Genomic DNA, 16,018 nt, shown 5'->3' with positions numbered 1-16,018 from the left:
TGAAAGATGGAGAGTTTGACTGTTTGGTACACTTAATAAGTATGTCATCCTAAAATATGTCGCTAGAATCAGTCACGACATCCTCTAAAGAAAAGACCAGTAGGCAAACTAAAATAAGCCTCTACTATCCTTGTATTTGCTGACACATCAACGAAAGGCCCAAGCCTATGACACAGCTCTAAATGACATTACCATGATGTCCCTGCTCGACTGTCGCTACAACAGAGCAGAAGAGTCAGACTGTCAGAGGTAATTCCAACTCAGACGTCTACAATATCTGCCGGGATGCTGATGTGCGTCTGTGCACTTGGCTACCTGCCAGCCCTACCAGTCTAACCCGCCTGCCAGTCTGTCCATCTGCTCATCTGGGGGGGGGGGGGGGGGGGGGGTCAGTCTGCCAGCTGCATGGGCATAGCTGCATCTCAGGTGTAAGTCCTGTGCATGGGTACGACATGGCTCCCCCTGGTCTGTGGCAGCTTTATAAGCAGGTAGATATGAACACTGAGCAGCACTCTCCAGGCTAACTGTGTTGTTGATTAATGAGAGTGGGTTATAGCTGGGATGGCCAACAACAGGGCTGATGTGGTTGCTAAAGCTAATTCTAAATGATGGATAGTCTTAGGTCGTGAAGAGCAGATAATGTTGCTGGTAATGTAAGGGCCAATGTGAGTGTTTGTCAGACAGTTGACAAATTCAATATACAAAATGATTAATTGAACACTAGCAAATGGTGCTTTCATCCTCACAACATTAGCATCACTGTATAATATTAGCTGTCTTTCCTGTAATCAAGAGTTACTCCAGATAGCGTTATAATTGTCAAAGTGAAACATACAACAAACTTTGTATTTGATAAACAATTCAGTGAAAACTCCATTGAAATAAAAGGCTTCATAAGACAGTACACTGAGGTACTGTTTCTCTGCTCAATGAACACGTCTCATCACCTCCGACAGAGACAGAGCACCAAACAGGAGTGTAGGAGTTTTGTGCTTGGCTAATGACCATGACAACCTTTGGACCTTTTGCAGTGCCAAAATAGATGTGTTGTTTTCTTTTAGTCCACCACAAGCTGCCAGCCAGGTTAGCTCCAAGCCAATGAACGTGAGATACTGTATTTGTTTGAGTGTACAATATTAACCACAACCTAATACAAAGAATACCATTCACTACAACAGTGAACACTGGTGCTGAACTAAGACAGCTTAGTTGGTTGTAATTTGTGAATTTCTTAGCAAGGGAGGTTTTTGCACACACACACCAACACACAAAATGGATGATATCAACTGGAGGGGATGGCATGGTGAGCTGAGCTGAAGAAGAAAATGTGAGAGAGAAAAAGAAGAGCGAGATGCGGAGAGAAATTGCCTCACTCGGTCACTTCACAGGCCATGGAGGCCAAAGTTTCTGAGAGAGGACCTCCTTCTGAAGGGCTCTGCACACAAAGCTTCTCCATGTGGACTTCATCTACAACACACACACTCAAACTTAGGGCTGTTGCGGTGACCGTATTACCGCCACACCGGCAGTCATGAGTCATGACCGCAGTAAAATGACACCACTGTTGAGTCGCTGTAATCTCCTCTTATGCACTCTGGACATGCGTTGGTAGTACCCAACTCACTAACGACCATCAGGTCGCTAATAGTGTGGTACTCAGGGCTCTACTGTCCTTCTAACAACTCTTGACATCAATGTGAATGCAATCCAAAACTACATCAAATACTTATTATCAAAACAGTATCATGGACATAAAATAATGATTGTGCCGTTATACAATTACATAGCCTAGTGCATATTACGCAAGGCAGAAAAACATTTAAAAAACTGATTTAAGATGTATTTGGTACATAATTGGTCTAGCCTAAACTCCAAAATGAAGCAGTGGGTGGCTGCAGGAACAGGGCTGGAGGACCCAGGGCATACAGAGTTTGGGCAGAATATCCCGTCGGGCAGCGAGAGGCTGCATGCTCCTCTAACAGTGGTTGATGCGTGGATTGAAAGTTAAATACATGTTTTTATAAGCACAGCTACTAAAAAGAGGAGGATCCCAGCTGCTACTATATGTATTTCTCAGCTGTTCATATTAAGAATATGCTCTGCTATAAAACCGGCATGATTGAAAAACTTACCAGTGGTAAAGCAGCCTCCATTTGCTATTGAAGTGCAAACTGATGACATGTCTTTCTTCCCCTGCCCCTGTTCCTGCCCCTGTTCCTGCCTATTTAATAACGGACCATTCTAAATCAAAACTCATTTTACATATCAGTAAAGACAAGAGAGAATAGTCTATTGAGAATAGTCTGATGGGTGAAAATATGACCACTTGATGAGAGAACTGCATATGCAACCTAAGGCAAGGAAACGCAGGCTTTTTTTGCGACTTTCTCAAATCATCAATATCCTATAGTCCCATCATGCAGCTCATATATGTTTTGATTACTAAGACATTCTAAGGTTTGTATCATTCACTACTAAAAAGTTTCAAATAATTCAAAATCTAGCATATAGGACCTGTTTCAAATTAGCACATTTATACTCAACATAGCCACTTCATTTGCACACTCGCTAAGTTTAATTATATTCTTCTTACTATAAAATCATATAATATAAAATAATGGCACGAGACTTATGAGCATATGTTGTCTGCTAAATGAACAAGCCTACAGCCTATGGCATGGAGCAAAACCAAATAGATAACATACAGTAGGCCAACTCATATTCTATTCATCTGAAATACACTTTCTTCATGTATTTTTCTTAGACCTGCTTAAAATAAATAATGGATTTATTGTGATGGTGTATATTAAATTGATTTATTATATTTTTTTAAATGTAGATGTTGGAAGCCTGGAGATGCTAAATGTGTTTATGTTAATTAACGGTCAATTATCGTGAGATCGGCAGTCTTTTGCATGGCAATAACTGGCTAACAAAATGTAATGACCGCCACAGACCTCCTCACACACTCACTCACACACACTTACTCACACACACTCACACTCACACTTACACACTTTATTGATGTAAGGATTTACTAAATTCCTCTTTCACAAAAGTCTGTTATGTCTCTGACAAATACCTGCTGTGACTCTAGAACTCAACAACTTACCACATGAAAACAAAGTTTGAGGTCAACAGGTTAAATTAATCAAGAACAGGTGGTGGGAAAAACAAGTCAAATGAAGCTTACAGAGAAAAATGAATTTATAAGAACACTTTATTATATAGAAATGTTTTACTCAGTGAGAAATGAATATCCAACTAGTCAGTGACAACGGTGTGTCGTTTGGAGTTTGTGACGGCAACTACACTACTGGTCAAAAGTTTTAGAACACCTGATTAAAGGGTTTTTATTAATGTTTATACAGATTTCTTTATATGTGTAGCTTTGTCATGTCTCCCACCTGAAACAGGTGCAAACAGAAATAACACAACAGTTGTGCAACCACAATAATTCTGACTTTAATGATGCAGATAAAATGTGTGTGCTTGTATGAAAGACAGAGTTGTTCTTTAGGATGAGAGGCCTATAATCTTATTACCTGATTTCACAGGATTTTAAAGTCAAACTGTTCTGTTTGATCCGAGTAGTTCTTTTTTGGGAGGAGGGGTCTCAAGAACTAATCCGAGTCCCTGACCCCTTTCAGCTTTTTTCCGGCTTAGAGGATGGGAACATGTAGCGGCGACGAATTACAAAGAATGGCAAGAAAGGCTTTCCTGCAAGACTCCAATTGTATTATGACTGAGACTTAAGGCAATGCCAAGAACAAGATTGTGGGCATGTTTGAATACTTTCAAATGCATCCTTACCTTTTCCATCCATTACTTCCTTGCTAGAATAACGTTGAAGAACTCTGGCCTAAAGGCTACAAGGGACTGACAAACTCTGGCCTAAAGGCTACAAGGAACTGACAAACATCTAAAGTTTCAATCTGCATTTTCTTTGCTTAGGCACTTTTCTCATAATCAACTCCATAATAGCATTGTACGGGCACCTTCTCTACCTATGTCCCACAAGCTATGAGGACCAACATACTAACGTCAGAATCTGGCGAAAGGCAAAACTTCTTCCTTCCTCCCCCCAAAAACACACAAAATAATGTAACTCTCCTCTCTTTCTTTCAGTATGATTTATGGCTCTTTCTGTGCATTCCCACCTCTCCTTTCCTAATCCTCAAAATAAAGAGATCTAGGGTTGGTTGGGGCTATAGCCTGTGCTGGGAGTTGGGAGGGGGGGAGGATCTGTCCAATGATCAGGGCCTAGTCCCCCAGGGCTCTGGGAGCGGGGCACTCGCAGGCAGCCAGGCTGTGTTGACTCCACAAATTGAGTCAACAGAGAACTGCTGACCTTGCTCGCACACAGGTAACAATTCCCCAAACCCTCCTGCTGGAGCTCCACTTAAATCACTAGGTCTGTCTCGAGGAGGATAGAGGAGAGTGCAGGTATAGTACCAGATAGGCTTTTATATATTCTCTTTTTTTCTATATTATACTTTACTCTATTATATCTGTACTTTTGGAGGTTAGGTCGGATGAGATGGGGCAGGGCGAAATACTAAATAAATCCAGAGACAAAATAACAAGACTAACACTGCTTCCACTTAACTAGCAGAAGTTAAAACCATTTGTACTTTTTTGAAATAAACTAAACAAGATGTAAAATACCCACTTGGACTGAATTGTGTTTAAATGGTAGTTCCTATTACTGCAGGTGGCATGGCATGCATCTTCACCTGAGACACCAACTGTCTTCACGACTTCGCCCAAAATTTACCGGGCAAGAGTGACCAAGGATGCCCGAACAAAGCTTATACAAATGTAACTGGTGGACAAGCTAGGTGCAAAACATCACAGACTGATGTTACTTACTGAGTCAAACATTTGAAACAAATTTTTGAAGGTATTTCAAATACTCAATAAATGATCTTTCTCTCTCTCTCTCTCCACACTGCGGCTCGCAAACGACAGGAGGCAAAGAAATACTAAATGAAAACATATAATGGGCCCATTTATTTTTTCGAGTGGCATAAAACTTCCTGCCCCTCGTTGAGTGCTTCCTCTTGCGGTCCTCTGGGGGAGGGGGGGGTCAGCAGGGTGGTGTTGGGGGGGTGAATGGTGACGGATCCCCAGAGTGCTCCTTAGCGCCGCCGTGGGCTGCCCAACCCTGGCGACAGTTGCCAGGCGACAGGTCTCAACGAGGTACAGCAGCGAGAGGTAGCAGCTGGCATGGCCTCTGAGCAGCCTTGAGTAGGGTTGGGGGTGAAGTGGGGGGAGATGTTGGAGAGGAACTCCCCTATAGTTTCAATGACTGTAGAGACTATACTACATAACACCCCCTACCACCTCCCAAACACACCCTTGGAGGGAGGGAGGGAGGGAGGGAGGGAGGGAGGCTCGTCTTTCGGCTGGCCCAGCGGGAGAAGACAAACACAGGACCACGTCCATCCTGGCTCTCTCTCCCCTGCCATGAGGACGGCAGTCTGGCTCCCTGACGAGGGGAAGGGTGAGGTGAGGGGGGCCTCTGGGAAGCCAGAAGAGGGGTCTTGGGAGGGAAGGAGGTGGTATACCCTCTCGTCTCACCCCGTCATTACTCCTCAAAATACATCTGTGCAAAAAATCACAGTGGGGCGTGTGTGTGTCTCTACGTCTGTAGAGAACACAAGACACCCGCGGTGGTTTCCCCCACACTTGGCCAGCCTCTAAAAACAATGACACAGACCTTGTGGCTATAATATGACCGAAAACACAGAAATAAAAAAATCCACACGTTGGAATGTTTCAAAGGAACAACTGAGAGCCTGAAATAGGCGAGAAGCGACACGCTCGAGTTGATCCTGATCCTCCACCTAAAACTGATGTCATGGGCCTGATGTCAATGGCCTGATGTCATGGGCCTGATGTCATGGGCCTGATGTCATGGGCCTGATATCATGGGCCTGATGTCATGGGCCTGATGTCATGGGCCTGATGTCATGGGCCTGATGTCATGGGTGTTCGCTCCCAGAGACTTTGCTTAATAACGCACCATGTTTTATGGCGCGGCTGGGAACACCAAGCCCTTTGGAAGAACACCAGCGGTGGTGGAATGGTTGTTTGGATTATTTGGAAAAGAGGAGAATTACATTTAAAGATCCCTCACCTCTAATGAAACCACCTTTTTTCTTTCAAGCGAGAACAGATGATGCCCAGTCAAGAGTGATTTAATGGTGCACGAAATCCCTGAGCAAAACCAGTTGTGGGTTTCGATACTCGAGTGAAGGAGGGCTTTACACTGAGAAGGCTTTGGGGTAGTAACTTTCAAAGACGTTGATTGTTGGCCAATGAGCATCAGTGGATGAGTTGTGCATTGGTTTGCACATATACACAGTATCTGATATGGTTGCAGTACATGGTGTAAAGGGTGACAGCTTTCAGACAGTAGCTTTAGCAATTGATAAAGAGGCTTTGACCTGGGATAAATATATTATCTCTTTACTTCATGTGCACTTGAGCAGAACAGAGGAAAACAGGTCCTCCAGTTGGCTACTGTTTTTCTTCAATAACTAGGGTACGTACGGGTAGGGCATCACTAAATTCATTATTAACATTTTGGTGAGCCATTTCCTCGTGCTCTGCTGTGCAGTACATATCATGGTGTCATGTTGCCATCACTGCATAATTCACAAAAGGTTGGCTGGACCTCCTTGAATTCACGTAGATCACATAATTATTTTGGTATACAAAGCCCTCATCCACAAGCTTCCGACTTACCTAAATTTAAAATGTCAAGTTATCAAACCTGTTCACAGCGTTGATTAACTCTAGAGACTCCTTGGTGTCTACAGAGTTAGGTAAATAACAGGGTTGGTTAACTCTGGAGACTCCTTGCTGTCTACAGAGTTAGGTAAATAACAGGGTTGGTTAACTGTGGAGACTCCTTGCTGTCTACAGAGTTAGGTAAATAACAGGGTTGGTTAACTCTGGAGACTCCTTGCTGTCTACAGAGTTAGGTAAATAACAGGGTTGGTTAACTGTGGAGACTCCTTGCTGTCTACAGAGTTAGGTAAATAACAGGGTTGGTTAACTCTGGAGATTCCTTGCTGTCTACAGAGTTAGGTCAATAACAGGGTTGGTTAACTGTGGAGACTCCTTGCTGTCTACAGAGTTAGGTAAATAACAGGGTTGGTTAACTGTGGAGACTCCTTGCTGTCTACAGAGTTAGGTGAATCAGCCTCTGGTTTCCTTGCACCCTATGTTTGGAATGATTTTCCAAATGATGCTTTGGTGTCCCTGGGGCAGTTCAGACAGTTAACAGAGGATTATTTATAATGAATAATGTGTTTGTTTAAGTTGACTGTGTTTTGTATGTTAATGTGTATTATTTTTGTAAAAAATATATATATTTATGTTGGTCTGTGCTTGTCTATTGATGTGCTTATTTTGTACTGTGCAGGGCTCATTTGTAAAAAAAAAAAACTTTAATCTCAATATGACTTCCCTGTTGAAATAAAGGTAAATAATCCTCGTCAAATATAAGACCAGAACATTGTCCACAGGTGAGATTATTTGACAGAATATAATCATGTTCCATGAGTTTTGTCGGAGTTTAGAGTGATGAAAAGTAGCTAACAGCTAACTGCTCTCTGTCTCGACATTGAGCAGAACAGCAAGCACAGGTGTTACTATGGATACTCAGACAAGCAGAGCGCGAGCAGTACAGGGAAGGACAGACAGACAAGCAGCTAATGGATACTAACAGAATAAGTTATTTCTAATTTCGGGTTCAGGCAGGGCCTTAAATTTTGCAGAAGCAATTGGGCCTGGGTAGAGCCTGAACATCATGGGTAGAGCCTGAACATCATGGGTAGGGCCTGAACATCATGGGTAGGGCTTAACATTCATGCCAGTGCAGGACTCTGATGTCTATGCATCAGGAGTTTCTCCCAATCTTTTTGTATAGACTAATGAAGGCAAAGTTTGACGTGTCAGTCCACTGGGAACGAGATTACCAACAGGGCAACCAGCCTACAAAGAGGCTCTAGCAAGCTATCAAATGAAAAAGGATTTGAACAAAGTTTTGAGGCCTTTCAAGGAACATTCTTAAAGTTGTCTAGCTTAATTTGAATGGCGACTTGTGTTTGGACTGTGCACAATGAGGGTGGGGGAGAAGGGGAGGGGGCATTAGCTTAGTCCATCAGCTCTACTGTGTGTGTGTGTGTGTGTGTGTGTGTGTGTGTGTGTGTGTGTGTGTGTGTGTGTGTGTGTGTGTGTGTGTGTGTGTGTGTGTGTGTGTGTAAAACCAGAGAGATAGAGAGAGAGAGAGAGAGAGAGAGAGAGAGAGAGAGGAGAGAGAGAGGAGAGAGAGAGGAGAGAGAGAGAGAGAGAGAGGAGAGAGAGAGGAGAGAGAGAGGAGAGAGAGAGTCCACCGGTGCCAGCCGCCTGCTCAGGGGGGAGCGCAGTACAGATTTGCATGGCGCTCTAACAGGATATTGCACAAGGCCTCCCTGAGGGGCTGCGCCTCAGGGTCAGCTTTAACTCACGAGGCAGCTTTACCTTGAGCCATCCCTCCTCCCCAAAGTCAGTAGGCTGGCTCTCAGCATTGACAGATGAATGTTGCTTATTTGTTGCCTATTGACTCTTTTCCCATTCAATAGCCCTATAAACATATGCAGGACTAAATCTGAATGTTATGTAGTTTACTGAGCACGGTGCATGTCCATGCACAGGATAGCTTCGGCTCTAGTCTATGGACATTCTGACATTCTTAGATGTCTGTAGTTTGGTGTATTGGTCTAAATACAGATTCTTCCCACCTCATCATGATACCAGACATGTTCTTCTTTGTCTGAGCATATGTTCACATTGAGGGGAAACCTTCTGCAATTATTTTCTGGTGAAAGTGAAGTCTGGTGCTAAACGTTAAACCTTCAAATGGGTTTGTGGTTATTTTTTCAATCTGTTTCAACAGCCATCCTTGTAGTCATGTAAAAGCACCTATTATCGTTCAATTAACCATACTTGGAGTGCTCCCATTAGTGGGCAAACAAAGAAGCCTCCATTTGGCAAACTCCAGAGATGGTTTTCATTACTGATTGAGATAACTTTTTCTGAGTAGTGGGAGCAAAGAATATTAAAACCTACTAAGGATGATAAATGAATTCAGACGCATGCCTTCAGACACTATTCACACACACACACACACACACACACCTCAAAAAACACCTGACCAGAAAAAAAGGGAGAAAAAGATGAAAGGACACAAACTGCTGAGGCAGCTCCAGCCATTAGCCCTGTCCAGACCAATCATAGCGGATAAAGGATGAGGAAAGTGGCGAAGAACACAGACAGCCGTCAATAAGACCATCTGCATTTTTAAAAAGGTATCCCGGGTGCAGCGAGACCTCCCTGGTCCTTTCTCATCTGCCTGTGTTTAATTGTGCTCTTTGTAAAGGGAAACAAACTCGCGGCCTTGGTCTGTGTGTTGTAATAGGACTTCTGTTGGCTGAGAAGAGGTGGTAGGGAACGGAACGGGGGGGGGGGGGGCTTTGCCGCCGACTGCAGACGAGGGTCTCCAAGGACTGCAAATGCTGTAATTGAGGAGAGAAATCCAGCGCTTGGGATTGAGGAACGGGAGAAAACATCCACATGAAAGTGAGAAATCAAACGAAGGGGCCGTGCATGGTGTGGGCAGTATGCAGCGTGTCACACACAAGTGCACAGACAAAAGAGTGTGGACATAAATCATTGTGCACGTCTGCATATGAGAGGAAAGGATCTAACGGCTGGCCGTGACCGCGTCGAGCGCAAAACACACTAGCACACAAACAGAGAGAAAAATACTCTGCTGCCATTTATAATGTAAAGTTACGCACGCTTCCATTATCATTTTTTAAAACCATTGCAAACCATAAGACTACAAATGGAAGCACAGCCGAGAGCTGCTCAGTAACACAAGCCTACCAGATGAGCTAAACTACTTATATGCTCGCTTCGAGGCAAATAACACTGAAACATGCATGAGAGCACCAGCTGTTCCGGAAGACTGTGTGATCACGCTCTCGGCAGTCGATATGAGTAAGACCTTTAAACAAGTCAACATTCATAAGGCCGCAGGGCCAGACGGATTACCAGGACGTGTGCTCCGAGCAAGCGCTGACCAACTGGCAAGAGTCTTCACTTACATTTTCAACCTCTTCCTGTCCGAGTCTGTAATTCCAACATGTTTCAAGAGGACCACCATAGTCCCTGTTCCAAGAACACTAACCTGCCTAAATGACTACGGACCCATAGCACTCATGTCTGTAGCCATGAAGTGTTTTGAAAAGCTGGTCATGGCTCAAATCAACACCATTATCCCAGAAACCCTAGACCCACTCCAATTTGCATACTTCCCTAACAGATCCACAGACGATGATGCATTCTCTATTGCACTCCACACTGCCCTTTCCCACCTGGACAAAGGGAACACCTACAGTGGGGAGAACAAGTATTTGATACACTGCCGATTTTGCAGGTTTTCCTACTTACAAAGCATGTAGAGGTCTGTAATTTTTTTATCATAGGTACACTTCAACTGTAAGAGACGGAATCTAAAACAAAAATCCAGAAAATCACATTGTATGATTTTTAAGTAATTAATTTGCATTTTATTGCATGACATACTGTAAGTATTTGAAACATCAGAAAAGCAGAACTTAATATTTGGTACAGAAACCTTTGTTTGCATTTACAGAGGTCAAACGTTTCCTGTAGTTCTTGACCAGGTTTGCACACACTGCAGCAGGGATTTTGGCACACTCCTCCATACAGACCTTCTCCAGATCCTTCAGGTTTCGGGGCTGTCGCTGGGCAATACGGACTTTCAGTTCCCTCCAAAGATTTTCTATTGGGTTCAGGTCTGGAGACTGGCTAGGCCACTCCAGGACCTTGAGAAACTTCTTACGGAGCCACTCCTTAGTTGCCCTGGCTGTGTGTTTCGGGTCGTTGTCATGCTGGAAGAGCCAGCCACGACCAATCTTCAATGCTCTTACTGAGGGAAGGAGGTAGCTGGCCAATATCTCGCAATACATGGCCCCATCCATCCTCCTCTCAATATGGTGCAGTCGTCCTGTCCCCTTTGCAGAAAAGCATCCCCAAAGAATGTTTCCACCTCCATGCTTCACGGTTGGGATGGTGTTCTTGGGGTTGTACTCATCCTCCTTCTTCCTCCAAACACGGGGAGTGGAGTTTAGACCAAAAAGCTCTATTTGTCTCATCAGACCACATGACCTTCTCCCATTCCTCCTCTTGATCATCCAGATGGTCATTAGCAAACTTCAGATGGGCCTGGACATGCGCTGGCTTGAGCAGGGGGACCTTGCGTGCGCTGCAGGATTTTAATCCATGACGGCGTAGTGTGTTACTAATGGTTTTCTTTGAGACTGTGGTCTCAGCTCTCTTCAGGTCATTGACCAGGTCCTACCGTGTAGTTCTGGGCTGATCCCTCACCTTCCTCATGATCATTGATACCCCACGAGGTGAGATCTTGCATGGAGCCCCAGACCGAGGGTGATTGACAGTCATCTTGAACTTCTTCTATTTTCTAATAATTGCGCCAACAGTTGTTGCCTTCTCACCAAGCTGCTTGCCTATTGTCCTGTAGCCCATCCCAGCCTTGTGCAGGTCTACAATTTTATCCCTGATGTCCTTACACAGCTCTCTGGTCTTGGCCATTGTGGAGAGGGTGGAGTCTGTTTGATTGAGTGTGTGGACAGGTGTCTTTTATACAGGTAACGAGTTCAAACAGGTGCAGTTAATACAGGTAATGAGTGGAGAACAGGGGGGCTTCTTAAAGAAAAACTAACAGGTCTGTGAGAGCCGGAATTCTTACTGGTTGGTAGGTGATCAAATACTTATGTCATGCAATAAAATGCAAATTAATAACTTAAAAATTATACAATGTGATTTTCTGGATTTTTGTTTTAGATTCCATCTCTCACAATTGAAGTGTACCTATGATAACAAATTACAGACCTCTACATGCTTTGTAAGTAGGAAAACCTGCAAAATCAGCAGTGTATCAAATACTTGTTCTCCCCACTGTATGTGAGAATGCTATTCATTGACTGCAGCTCAGCGTTCAACACCATAGTGCCCTCAAAGCTCACCACTAAGCTAAGGACCCTGGGACTAAACACCCCCCTCTGCAACTGGATACTGAACTTCCTGACGGGCCGCCCCTAGGTAGGTAACAACACATCCGCCACGCTGATCCTCAACACGGGGGCCGCTTAGGGGTGCGTGCTCAGTCTCCTCCTGTACTTCCTGTTCACTAATGACTGCACGGCCAGGCACGATTCCAACACTATCATTAAATTTGCAGATGACACAACTGTGGTAGACCTGATCACCGACGAGACAGCCTATAGGGAGGAGGTCAGAGACCTGGCCGTATGGTGCCGGGACAACAACCTCTCCCTCAACATGATCAAGACAAAGGAGATGATAAGAGAGGACCACGCACGCCCCTATTCTGATCGACTGGGCTGTAGTGGAGCAGGTTGAGAGCTTCAAGTTCCTTGGTGTCCACATCACCAACAAACTAACATGGTCCAAATACACCAAGACAGTTGTGAAGAGGGTACGGCAAAACCAATTCCCCCTTAGGAGACTGAAAAGATTTAGCAAGATCACTCATGCTGCCAAACATACCCTCGTAAAACTGACCATCCTACCGATCCTCGACTTCGGTGATGTCATCTATAAAATAGCCTCCAACACTCTACTCAACAAACTGGATGCAGTCTATCACAGTGCCATCCATTTTGTCACCAAAGCCCCATACACTACCCACCATTGCGACCTGTACGCTCTCGTTGGTTGGCCCTCGCTTCACACTCGTTGCCAAACCCACTGGCTACAGGTTATCTACAAGTCTCTGCTAGGTAAAGCCCCGCCTTATCTCAGCTCACTGGTCACCATAGCAGCACCCACTCGTAGCACGCGCTCCAGCAGGTATATCTCACTGGTCACCCCCAAAGCCAATTCCTCCTTTGGTCGTCTTTCCTTCCAGTTCTCTGCTGCCCATGACTGGAATGAACGCCGATACCGATTATTGGAGGACCAAAAAAGCCGATGTCGATTAATCAAACGATTTTTTGTTGTTGTTGTAATAATGACAATTACACCAATACTGAATGAACACTTATTTTAACTTAATATAATACATCAATAAAATCAATTTAGCCTCAAGTAAATAATGAAACATGTTCAATTTGGTTTAAATAATGCAAAAACAAAGTGTTGGAGAAGAAAGTAAAAGTGCAATATGTGCTATGTAAGAAAGCTAACTTTTCAGTTCCTTGCTCAGAACATGAGAACATATGAAAGCTGGTGGTTCCTTTTAACATGAGTCTTCAATATTCCCAGGTAAGAAGTTTTAGGTTGTAGTTATTATAGGAATTATAGGACTATTTCCCTCTATACCATTTGTATTTCATGAACCTTTGACTATTGGATGTTCTTATAGGCACTTTAGTATTGCCAGTGTAACAGTATAGCTTCCGTCCCTCTCCTCGCTACTCCCTGGGCTCGAACCAGCAACACAACGACAACAGCCACCATCGAAGCAGCGTTACCCATGCAGAGCAAGGGGAACAACTACTAGAAGGCTCAGAGTGAGTAACGTTTGAAACGCTATTAGCACGCGCTAACTAGCTAGCCATTTCACTTCGGTTACACCAGCCTCATCTCGGGAGTTGATAGGCTTGAAGTCATAAACAGCGCAATGCTTGACGCACAACGAAGAGCTGCTGGCAAAATGCACAAAAGTGCTGTTTGAATGAATGTTTACACGCCTGCTTCTGCCTACCACCGCTCAGTCAGATACTTAGATACTTGTATTCTCAGTCAGATTATATGCAATGCAGGAAACGCTAGATAATATCTAGTAACATCAACCATGTTTAGTTAACTAGTGATTATGATTGATTGTTTTTTTAAATATAAGTTTAATGCTAGCTAGCAACTTACCTTGGCTTACTGCATTCACGTAACAGGCAGTCTCCTTGTGGAGTGCAACGAGAGAGAGGCAGGTCGTTATTGCGTTGGACTAGTTAACTGTAAGGTTGCAAGATTTGATCACCCGAGCTGACAAGGTGAAAATCTGTCGTTCTGCCCCTGAACGAGGCAGTTAACCCACCGTTCCTAGGGCGTCATTGAAAATAAGAATGTGTTCTTAACTGACTTGCCTAGTTAAATAAAGGTATAAAAAAATAAAAAATAAATTTAAAAAACGTCTTTTTTTTTTTTTTTAATCGGTAAATCAGCACCCAAAAATACAGATTTACGATTGTTATGAAAACTTGAAATCGGCGCTAATTAATCGGCCATCCCGATTAATCGGTCGAACTCTATGACAGAGGGTAGTGCGTACAGCCCAGGACATCACTGGAACAAAGCTCCAAGACCTCTATACCAGGCGGTGTCCGAGGAAGGCCCTACTTATTGTCAAAGACTCCAGCCACCCTAGTCATAGACTGTTCTCACTGTTACCGGAGCACCAAGTCTGGGTCCATTAGACTCCTGAACATCTAATCAAATGGCTACCCAGACTATTTGCACCCCCCCGCCCCCCCCCCTCCCCCCCTTTAATGCATATTACCTCAATTACTTCGACTAACCGGCGCCCCCGCACATTGACTCTGTACCGGTACCCTGAATATAGTAACAAGCTATTGTTATTTTACTGCTGCTCTTTAATTGCTTGTTACTTTTATTTCTTATTCTGATTTGTTATTTAATGATTATTTTTCTGCATTGTCTGTTAGGGACCCGTAGGTAAGCATTTCACTGTAAGGTCTACCTACACCTGTTGTATTTGGAGCATTTGATTAATACAATTTGATCTACATTGCACAAACAGTCATTAGAGATAAATCCTGAGTCAGTATGATCTCTGAGACACTTCACAGTAGCGGAGGCATTAAAAGAGCATGTCCCCGAGTCAGTAGCGCATGGCTCTCTCTTACAGGGGCTCGGCAACTTCTAGTGGGATATCTTTGTCTAAACAAATCCCTCCATTGAAAATTCAGACAAGGTGACATCAGTGCCGCTCACTGGCTATTGTGAGACGCACAATAGGTGGTGACCTTGGCAGCGGCGAGGGACACATTTCCATAATATTTATCATGCAGGTAGGATCACGCTCAAATACACCAGATGATGTATTTCAGATCACACCAACAGCCTAGACAGACAGTGGGAGAGAAAGCACAGAGAAGGATGGTCAGGAAAGGGAGGAGGATGATGGATCGATGGATGGAAGGGTTGAAAAAAGGAAGAAATGAATAAAGAAATAACAGGAGGACAGACGAAACAAAAGAACAGAGTAAAGGAGAGAAAGACAGTGAAGACAGAAAGAAAGATTTGTTGTCAGGTAACAAAGGAGCAAAGTAAGAGGGGTGTGTGTGTGTGTGTGTGTGTGTAACAAGTGGTCTAGGAAGGGTACTACACACAACTAGTGGTCTAGGAAGGACATTACAGGCAACTAAGGGCCTAGGAAAGCCACTACACACAACTAGGGGGCTAGGAAGGGAACTACACGCAACTAGGGGTCTAGATAGGTCACTCCAAATTAGAGTGTGGAGGGAGGGAATAAGAACTGCTCAGAGGGGACTTAATTTTCTTTTAATATCTATTTCAACAAGACAGGAGATTTGCCTGGAAATCCTTCAACGCTGGTGATTCCTTTAAGTGAACCTCACAACCCGGTGTTCAGAGATCCACTGCTTCTAGAAATATATTGTGAACCACACTAAAGCACATGCTACTTGGCAGCGTCATCCACATTCTCACTTGATATGATGCTGGGCTGTGGATGTGTGGGATGCTTTTGGGGTGTTTTTCCCATGATGACTGGAACTATACACTGAGTATACAAAACATTAAGAACACCTGCTCTTTCCATTACATAAACTGACCAGGTGAATCCAGATGAAAGCTACGATCCATTATTGATGTCACTTGTTAAATCCACTTCAATCAGTGTAGATGAAGG

The 16,018-nt window shown here is 43.9% G+C and overlaps 1 protein-coding gene across 4 annotated transcripts in view; it reads right to left on the bottom strand.

The window, feature by feature from the left end:
- The window catches only part of LOC139408363 (DENN/MADD domain containing 1A), a 160,487-nt gene that overhangs the window by 123,747 nt on the left and 20,722 nt on the right, over window positions 1-16,018 (bottom strand). The gene's annotated exons all lie outside the window — the stretch shown is intronic.

The sequence above is a fragment of the Oncorhynchus clarkii genome, chromosome 5 (assembly GCF_045791955.1).
Source record: "Oncorhynchus clarkii lewisi isolate Uvic-CL-2024 chromosome 5, UVic_Ocla_1.0, whole genome shotgun sequence".
Classification (NCBI taxonomy): Eukaryota; Metazoa; Chordata; class Actinopteri; order Salmoniformes; family Salmonidae; genus Oncorhynchus; species Oncorhynchus clarkii.
The sequence above is the reverse complement of the archived record's forward strand: the minus strand, read 5'-3'. Positions and strand labels throughout refer to the sequence as shown.